Here is a 10,229-nt window from a genome sequence, read left to right on the forward strand (position 1 = left end):
TTTTGAAAAATGATATTGTTAAACTACAATAAAGTTTTGTACATACTTACCTGGCAGATATATACTTAGCTATAGTCTCCGACGTTCCCGACAGAATTTCAAATCTCGCGGCACACGCGACAGGTAGGTCAGGTGGTCTACCTTACCCGCCGCTGGGTGGCGGATGTACGAACCACTCCCGTAAGCTTGTCAGATTTTTCTCTTCCACCTGTCTCCTGAGGGGAGGCTGGGTGGGCCATTAATCGTATATATCTGCCAGGTAAGTATGTACAAAACTTTATTGTAGTTTAACAATATCATTTTTGTACATGAACTTCCCTGACAGATATATACTTAGCTGATTGGCACCCTTGGTGGAGGGTAAGAGACAGCTCAATAATACAGGTAAGACGGGAAACAACTAATGTTGTAGGATATAAAAACCTTGGTTCTCACCTTTTCAGGATGAAGACTTCATAGATACTATCTCTGAGTCTGCATTGCCTGGAGAGCTACAGCTAGGACGTGACCTGATGCTGAAAGACTCTCGGATCTACCACTGGGATATGTGATCCCCTATTGTGGTAGAATCCAAGTCGGATGCTGTTAGAGGGACCTTGTCCGCTTACCTAACAGATCCTTACCACTACCTCTGCAAGGAGCCAAAACCCACCAGACCACCTAACCAAAATACAAGGGTTGGGTTATATTACGACAAAAAGAGGTGCCTCCTGCAACCTCTTTCAGACAACCAAAAAACAACAATATAAAATATAGGGTAACATATCAAAAATTTACACAGGATAAGTTTCAGCTCCCTGCCCCAGCACCGAATCCGCCGATACGAAAGGACCCAAGGCGAAGCATTTATCATATGTGATTTTTACATCACGTAGGTAGTGGTTTGCGAAAACCGATTGGCATCTCCAAAAAGTCGCCTCCATCAAGTTCCGCACAGACATATTTTTTCTGAATGCAAGCGAAGTTGCGATGGCTCTCACCTCGTGAGCTTCACTTTCAGTAGTCTAAAATGTTCTTCCTTACAGCAACATGTGCCTCTGTAATAAGGCTTCTCAGAAAAAAGGAAAGAGCATTCTTCGACCTGGGCCGAGTGGGGTCCTTTACGGAGCACCAAAGCACATCTTGATTAGCCTTAAGTTGTTCCTTCCTCTTAAGGAAATACTTCATAATTCTCATAGGGCAAAGAGTTCTTTCAGGCTCTTTCCCCTACTAGAAAAAGATAAACTACGAACTTCAAAGCTCCTGGGCCAAGGGCGTGATGGGTTTTCATTCTTTGCAAGGGAAACTTGGAAGAAACGAACACACCATAGAATCTTCCTTAAACCCTACATTGCCCTCAATAGCTTGGAGCTCACTCACTCTCTTAGCTGTAGCTAGGGCCAAAAGGAAGTAGCCTTTCTTCGTCAGATCCTTGAAAGAGGCTAAGCCAGGAGGTTCGAATCTAGACGATCCAAGGAATTGTAGAACAATACGTCTAGATTCCAGTTCGGTACTATATGAGGACGCTTAAAGGTTTCAAATGATCTAATAAGATCATGCAGGTCCTTATCATCGGATATATTTAAGCCTCTATGCCGAAATACCGCCGCCAACATACTGCGGTATCCCTTAATAGTTGACACAACCAGATGACATTCTTCTTGAGGAAAATAAGGAAATCCGCAATTTGGGTCACAGAGGTACTGGAAGAGGAAATGTTCTTCCTCTTGCACCAACGTCTGAAGACATCCCACTTGACTGGTATACACGCAAGGTGGAAGGTCTCCTCGCTCTTGCGATTGCTTTAGCAGCTGTTGCTGAAAAGCCTTTCGCTCTGACCAAACTTTGGACAGTCTGAAGCCAGTCAGACTGAGAGCGAGGAGTTTTTGTGGTACCTGTCGAAGTGGGGTTGTCTGAGTAGATCGCTCCTTAGCGGGAGCGATCTTGGAAGGTCCACCAACCATTCCAGTACCTCTGTGAACCATTCTTGGGCCGGCCAAAAGGGAGCGATTAAGGTCATTCTCGTTGAATCGGACTCTACGAACTTCTTGATGGTTAGCCCCAGGATCTGAAGGGGGGAAACGCGTAGACGTCGAGTCCGTTCCAGTCTAGAAGAAGAGCATCTATTGCTACTGCCTCTGGATCCGATATCGGAGAGCAGTAAGGATCCAGCCTCTTGTTCTTTGACGTGGCAAAGAGGTCTATGTGTGGCCTGCCCCATAACTTCCACAGGCTCTGGCATACATCCAGATGAAGGGTCCACTCTGTGGGAAGGACCTGATCTTTCCTGCTGAGGAGATCTGCTCTTACATTCCTTTCTCCCTGCACGAACCTGGTGAGAAGCTTGATTCCTCTTTCTTCTGCCCACAGAAGAAGGTCTCTTGCTGTCTCGTACAGGGAGAAGGAATGCGTCCCCCCCTGTTTTCTGATATATGCCCGAGCTGTAGTGTTGTCCGCATTGACCTGCACTACCGATCTTCTGACTTTGGGCTCGAAAGCCTTCAGAGCCAACCACACAGCCATCAACTCCTTTCTGTTGATGTGCCAGGCTACCTGGTCCCCCACCCCAGGTACCTGACACTTCGCTGGTTCCCAGAGTTGCACCCCACCCCATGTCCGACGCGTCGGAGAACAACACCAGGTTGGGGGTCTGTGATTGAAGAGACAGTCCCTTCGCAAAGAGGTTGGGATCTGTCCACCATAAGAGATGTTTCTTGATGTCCTGGGATAACGACAGGGAGGAAAACGTCAAAATCCTGAGAACGACGACTCCAATATTCCGATGAAGAAAGAATTGGAGCGGTCTCAGGTGCAACCTTCCTAGGGAAACAAATTGCTCCAGAGAGGAGAGCGTCCCCAGCAGACTCATCCACTCCCTCACTGTGCATACTTCTTTCCCTAAGAAGGTTGTTACTCTCTCGAATCCTCGGCTATCCTTTCCTGCGAGGGAAAAGCCCGAAAACTCAGAGAGTTCATCTGTATCCCGAGATACACACACTCTTGCTCGGGAATTAGTGATGACTTCTTGACATTGACGAGAAGTCCCAACGCCTTCGTCAATTCTAAAGTTACTTGTAAGTCCTTCAAACAACGATCTTCTGAATTGGCCCTTATTAGCCAATCGTCGAGGTACATGGATATCCTCACCCCTTTCAAATGAAGCCATTGAGCCACCATTCCTCAAAATCCCCGTGAACACTTGAGGGGCCGTCGAGAGGCCGAAACACAGAGCCCTGAACTGAAAAAATTTTCCCCCCCATCATGAATCTGAGAAACTTCCTCGAGGAAGGATGGATCGTACGTGGAAGTAAGCGTCCTGTAAATCCAAGGAAACCATCCAGTCCCCTGGACGAAGTGCTGCCAGCACTGATGAAGGCGTTTCCATCGTGAACTTCTTCTTTTCTACGAAGAAGTTCAGGGCGCTTACATCCAACACCGGTCTCCATCCCCCCTGAGGACTTCGGAACTAGGAAAAGGCGGTTGTGAGAAGCCCGATGAATGATGGTCTGTCACTAGTTCGATAGCCCCCTTCTCCAGCATCTGATCTACTGCTAGATGGAGAGCTTGATTCATGATGGGGTCTCTGTACCTGGCCGTCAGTTCCCTTGGGATGGTCGTCAAGGGAGGTCTTTCGACGAAAGGGATGAGGTAACCTCTCCTCAAAATAGAAAGGGTCCAAGGATCCGCCCCTTTTTGGGCCCAGACTTCCGCAAACTCTAAGAGTCTGGCGCCCACCGTTGTTTGAAGGACTTGCAAGTTATTTGGGGGCTTTAACAGACTTGGCGAAAGTCTTACCCCTTCTTGAAGGTCTACGACCTCTAAACGTAGAGGTTCTTGATGAAGATGCCCCTCGAAAGGGTTCTCGAACACTTGCCTTTTCCTTCTTAGCCTTGGTAGGGAAGGAAGGGCGAGGTTTTTTCTTGCCGACTGTGCCAAAAGGTCCTGGGTGGCTTTGGCCGAAAGTGACCTCGAAATGTCCTGCACTCGATGTTTCGGGAACAACTGAGTAGACAGAGGAGCAAACAGCAAAGAAGACCTCTGAGCATGGGAGACCGACTTCGTTAAGAAGGAACAATAAACCGACCTCTTCTTCACGATCCCGGCCCCATAAAGGGAGGCGATTTCACTCGCTCCGTCTCTTACCGACTTGTCCATACAAGACAAAACACACATAAGATCTTCTGGCGAAATTGACTCTGGCACTTCAATTTTCTTGGCTAGGACTCCCAACGACCAATCAAGGAAGTTAAATACTTCTAGCACTCTAAACATACCTTTGAGCAAATGATCCAATTCATTCATTGCCCAAGTCGTCTTAGCAGAGTTAAGGGCAGTTCTCCTTGTCGAATCTACCAGCGCCGAAAAATCCGAATCAGCCGAAGACGGTAGACCCAATCCTAAGGGCTCTCCTGTTTCGTACCAGAAACCAGCGCGTCCTGATAACTTCGAAGGAGGAAAAGCGAACATCGTTTTCCCCGCTTCTTCTTTGGAAGCCATCCAGGAACCAAAACTCCTCAGTGCCTTCTTCATTGAAAGAGTTGGCTTATTCTCCTCACACAAGAAGAACTCTTCGCTGTCTTCGCCGTTGAAAAAAGTGAGTGAGGAGAAGGAGGAGCCGTAGGAGTAAGGGAATCCCCAAAAACTTGTAAAAGTACTCTGTCAAGCTTCTTGTAAGAAGAGACGGCAGCAGAAGTGTTCGGTTCCTCATCCGAACCTTCTAGGACGTCTTGTCGAGGCGAGCGCGGAAGATCCTTAGGTGACGAAGGGATCCTAGCAGGAGTTGAGCGAGAGGTTGGAGAACGCCCTCTCTTAGAAGAGTTCACATCCACTGGAGAACGATGAGAAGATCTGGGATGTCTACGATAAGACTCCCTCTTCGAGGTATCCGGAATCTCAGCCGAAGGAGAGGTAGGGCTCCTACTCCGAGAATCCTCGGAAATATCCACAGGGCGCTTACGAGGAGGCGAGCGCCTACTATACTCTATGCGCCTATCCTGAGGCGAGCGGCTGCCAGAGAAGAGCGCCTATCGAGAGCAGAGCGCTTGCGCGGCTCTCCATACCTGTCCAGTTGCGTACGATCCAACGGAAGTTCGACTGGAAGGCGAAATGCGCCTACTAGGAGAAGGCTGCTTGCGAGACTCTTGACGTCTAACAAGAGGGTAACATTCAGGAGAAGGGCGCTTCAAAACTACGAGCGCCTACTTGGAGAAGGGCGCTTCCGGGATTCCCTGTGCCTACCAAGCCAGACAAACGGTCCAGGAAAAGTGGCGCCTAGAAGCGGGATAGCGCCTACACGGAGAAGGGGCGCTTGAAAGACTCTTGTTGTCCTGCCCCTAGGAGAATAATCAGAGTATGACGCCTTAAAAAAAGAGACGAGCGCCTACTAGGAGATCTATGTGCAGTAGGTTCTTGGCGCCTACCTTGCGGGGAGCGGCTAACAGTAGGCCGTCTATCATGCACACGACTCCTACCAGACTCTAGATGCCTGTCAGGAGAGAAGTCACGATCCGACACTCGAGGAGAGTGACATCTGGAAGAAGAACGCCTACTTGTAGAAGGGCGCCTTCTAGAATCTTGAGGCTGCTGAGGAGAAGTCTCACGCGAGGGAGTTGAAGAAATCGCGTGATGAGCAGGTGCAGTGCGCTTACCGGAAGCGGGAATCCAATCTGGAGAAAAAACTTCTTTCTCCATAGAGCGCCTTGCTTGAATCGAAAGAGAGCCAGGCGAGCGGGCGCTCACGCGAGCCCCCACCTTCATACGAAACCTCCCCATATGAAGGAGAACGATCCTCTGAAGAGCGGCGCCTAGATCTCTTGATCGAAGAGAAACGTCCTTCTTCCTACGTGATCTAACTGCTAGAGAGTCTGCTAGCGCCGTGATCTGAGCTTGAAGTCCCGCGAGTACTCTCGTAGGAGAATCTTCTTGTTCTTCCTCGGAAGCAGGCGCCGAGCGCGGAGCGCAAGAAGAAGAACGATCACAGGATTTCTTGGGTTTCTTCGCCTCCACCGACGATTCTTCCGGAAAAACCTCCGGACTAGAAGCCAAAGGACTGCAGGGAGCCTTCCAAGCCCTCTTCAACGGGCGCGACGCATCCGGGAGTTCCAACCTCTCTTCGGAGAGGGAGACGACGAAGAGAGAAGCATTGGCGTAGGAGCTCCTTCTTGTAGCGATCCGAGGCAGCCTGGGAGCGTACTTCAGGATCTGCCGAGGGACGCCTGACCGGTGGGGGCTCTCCCTAGCCCTCCTGCGGCTTTCGACTTTCCTCCTCCACTGGAACTGGGAGTCTGGAAGAGGTCTAGGCCTAGAGGCACTAAGGAGCCGGTCAGACGCACCCTCCACAACACTGGGGACACTGCACTGATCACTAACACTCTCCTTACCTTCCAACTGACGAATCTTCTGATCCATAGAACGATTCGTGGCTTTCAGAGCTGCCGCCTCCGAAGGCGAATCTTCGGCTTCGGTGCGGGGAGCCGGGGCTGCAACTTGGGAAGAAGGTTCTAATTCTACGTTAGTATTATTAGGATCCACATCCAACTCACTCATTCTAGATCTGCTAGAACTTCTAGAGGAAGCCTTACGCACTCTATCACGTTCCAACTTCCTAACATAAGAGAGAGCCTTATATTCTTCTTCATTCAATCCCTTACATTCACTACAGGGTTAGCAAAAAGAACATTCATTCCTGCATTTCATGCAAACCGTGTGGGGGGTCTACCGAAGCTTTCGGCAACCTCACCTTACATCCTTCATTCACGCAAACCCTAAACCAAACCGAAGTTTTAACTACCGAATCTAGATCAGACATCGTTAAAGAAAATCAAACTCAAAATCAAACCGGTCCACAATCAGCGTATGCCAAGCCAAACAAAGCGAATACGTCACCAAAAGAAGTCCAAATTAACTCCAGGCAAGCGAGAATCGAAAACTATCGAGAGGAACCGACAACAGTTGTTATCGTTCCCGCGACAGAGAAAAATCTGACAAGCTTACGGGAGTGGTTCGTACATCCGCCACCCAGCGGCGGGTAAGGTAAGAAACACCTGACCTACCTGTCGCGTGTGCCGCGAGATTTGAAATTCTGTCGGGAACGTCGGAGACTATAGCTAAGTATATATCTGTCAGGGAAGTTCATGTACAAAACAGCTTTTTTTTACGTCCACGCGTTACGAAGTCATGCATCATTTTGTGATAATATTTCCTCTGTGTTGCCTTGATTGTTTTACAATGTGTTATATACGAAAATGATTGCAATTTAGTGTACAATACAATGAAAAAAATTAATTCGTTAGTTTTAACCGTTTTGCTTACAGCGCGATTTGTATACAATTATATATGACATTTTTTTTCGCGCTGTCATATATCCCAATATTTATATATGATAATGATATTTTTTTTAATTTCTGATGGTTGCATACTAAACTTCAGGCAATAACAAAAAAAGGAGCCAAAAATGAACTCTTAATCTTGAAAATTAAGCGTGCTGTGATTTTTTGAAGAAAACATTTTTTCCGCTTCGGCGCTCACTCGCGAACGCCGCTGGCATACGGGAGCCGATTTTTAAAATACCGCTTCGGCATTTGAGGGTTAAAACATAATTTAAATGTGAATTTATCCTATTTTAAAATAAATCTTATACGGAATGAAAATTAAAGATATAAGGTTTTATCTGCTGAAATAATTTTTCTTTTATCGTCAATACATTTGAAGATATTAACATTTGTATAGCATTAGGGACCAATGAAATAATTAAAACATCATTTAAATATGAATTTATGATATTTTAAAAATAATTGTTAAATGGGAGGAAACTTAAAGCTGTAAGGTTTTACCTGCCCAAATAATTTTTCTTTTATCTTCAATACTTTTGGAGATACAGGCAGCCGTCAGTTAACCGCAGTATCAGTTAACGGCTATCCGGTTTTATGGCGCTTGTCTAGCGACGCTGTTAACTGGATTTTCGGAGCTGATTTCTGATTAGCAGTGCCGATATCCGGTTAGCAACACCAATTTCTAGTTAACAATCTCTGGTTAACGGCGCCAATACTTGGTTAGTGGCGCCATTAAGCAGGTTTTAGTGCTGTTATCGCTGATTTCCGGTTAGCAGCATCAGCTGGGAATGGATCCCTGCTGTTAACCGAGGGCTGGCTGTATTAGCATTTAAATTAAAACATAGTTTAAATGTGAATTTAAGATATTTTAAAAATAAATCTTATAATATCTTCAATACTTTTGGAAATATTAACATTTAAATAGGGTTAGGGAATGCAATAATTAAAACATGATTTAAATATATCCACAAAAATAAGTTTTCTTTTATCTTTAATATTTTTAGAGATATTAGCATTTGAATTGCATTAGGGTGGGACATGCAAGGCCACCAGAAATGAGCCTGTTTCCAGTAAGACTTCGCTTTGCTCGTAATCATTATTATCATTATTATTATTATCATATTCAATTGTATTCAATGCTATTGCCCTCAAAGAAGGTCTCCTTCCTTATTATTATTATTATTATTATTATTATTATTATTATTATTATTATTATTATTATTATTCAAAAGATGAACTCTATTCATATGGAACAAGCCCATAGGACCACTGACTTGAAATTCAAGCTTTCAAAGAACATGGTGTTTGTTTGATAGAAGTAACAGAAGTCAATGGGAAGTGCACAAAGAAAAGATCAGTTACTAGAAAATAAAAAGTTAATAAAATTAATATATAAATACGTAGATAAAAATGCAAGCAAATTGTAGCACTACATCTTCACTTGAACTTTTGACATTCCAATTGCAAAACATCCTCAGGAAACTTCCAAAGTCCATCGGCGTGAGGAATAAAGGACCCAGGGAACTGAAAAGCTCGACAGTGAGGCACAATTTCTGCATATTGATGTTGCTGTTCAGCAAATTTGATTGCTCTCAGCAGGAAATGAGGATCAGGGATCAATTATGAATGTGAAAAATCTGTTAAAAGACATCTTTTGCAAAACTGGCAAGTCATACTGCTGTCAGGAAATAGAAACCTACCACCACAAACCAATCAGCCTAAAATAGAAAAAAATCTCTGGCAGAAGCAGATATCCACACTGGAGAACAGTATTCTATTAAAGGAGGGCCAAATTACCAAAACAGGTTGCAATGATTTTATTACTGTTATAGATAGTATATGAGACCTTATGTATAAAACCTGACTTCTGTTCGGGATTTTCTGACCTTTTCATTAGATGTTTCTCAAGAGTAAGATGCGAGTAAAAAAAATACACCAAGCATAGTTAATGCTTCAGGCCCTTTGGCAGAGTCCCATCCATCTGAAGGAGAGGATGGGGTGGAAAATCAATACACCATCTACTAATCAACACAGTTTTTGTTTTACTTGAGTTCAGCCTCAAAACCCCCTCTGATCACAACAGTCAATAATCCACTCCACGTCATGAATGAGACTAAGGGCAGCTTTATTTCTCATAAGTGGAGACTTTACTACACTAATAAGTGTTGCATCATTTCCATACGGAACAATTTTGTTTTCCAGCAACACTAAATAAAATGAAAAAAATTGTAGAAAAAAAATTTGTGGGGTAGAAAAAAAAATGTGTGGGGATAAATGACATAACATGCATTTTTGGGTAAATAGCAGGGTTGGAGTAATTGTAATTTAATTGAAATGTATTTAATCAAAGAATTTGTGTAATTGTAATTGAAAATTAAATTATAGTAACTGTATTTTAATTAATTACAGGAGAATATAATTTGTATTTTAATTGTAATTATAAAATTCGAGTGGTATGCATCGGGCTCCATTAGGAGTGATGGGTTGCTTAAAAGACTTCAATTTGCTGGTTCTCCGCCAATGGGAGCAGCATCGCACGTGATGAGCACGTCCAGTTCCCGACCAGTCTTCTACCACTTACACTTCTAGAAATAAATTATGTAACCCTATTAGCCCGATTTGCTAGCCTCAATACAATGTTTCCTGTACCAAAGATTAGAGTTTATTCTTGCACCGAAATCAGTTGTAATTGTAATTGTAATTGAATTTGTTAAGTAACTGTAATGTAATTGTTATTTCCAAATGTAATTGTAATTGTAATTTACTTTTTTTGAAAATAACTGTAACTGTAATTTATTTCTTCAAGTAATTTATTTCTTCAAGTGTGATTACTCCAACCCTAGCTTGGAAAAAATAAATTAATGCTTTAATGAACTACAGTTCAAGAAGGCATAATGAATAAAAAGTACAATTATATTC

At 44.2% G+C, this 10,229-nt stretch overlaps 1 protein-coding gene across 2 annotated transcripts in view; it reads right to left on the reverse strand.

Annotated features, from left to right (window-relative positions):
- Positions 1-10,229, reverse strand: part of LOC135220910 (cleavage and polyadenylation specificity factor subunit 1-like) — a gene marked incomplete at its 5' end in the record, with an annotated part of 154,257 nt that overhangs the window by 77,113 nt on the left and 66,915 nt on the right.

This window comes from Macrobrachium nipponense, chromosome 2 (genome assembly GCF_015104395.2).
Source record: "Macrobrachium nipponense isolate FS-2020 chromosome 2, ASM1510439v2, whole genome shotgun sequence".
NCBI lineage: Eukaryota > Metazoa > Arthropoda > Malacostraca > Decapoda > Palaemonidae > Macrobrachium > Macrobrachium nipponense.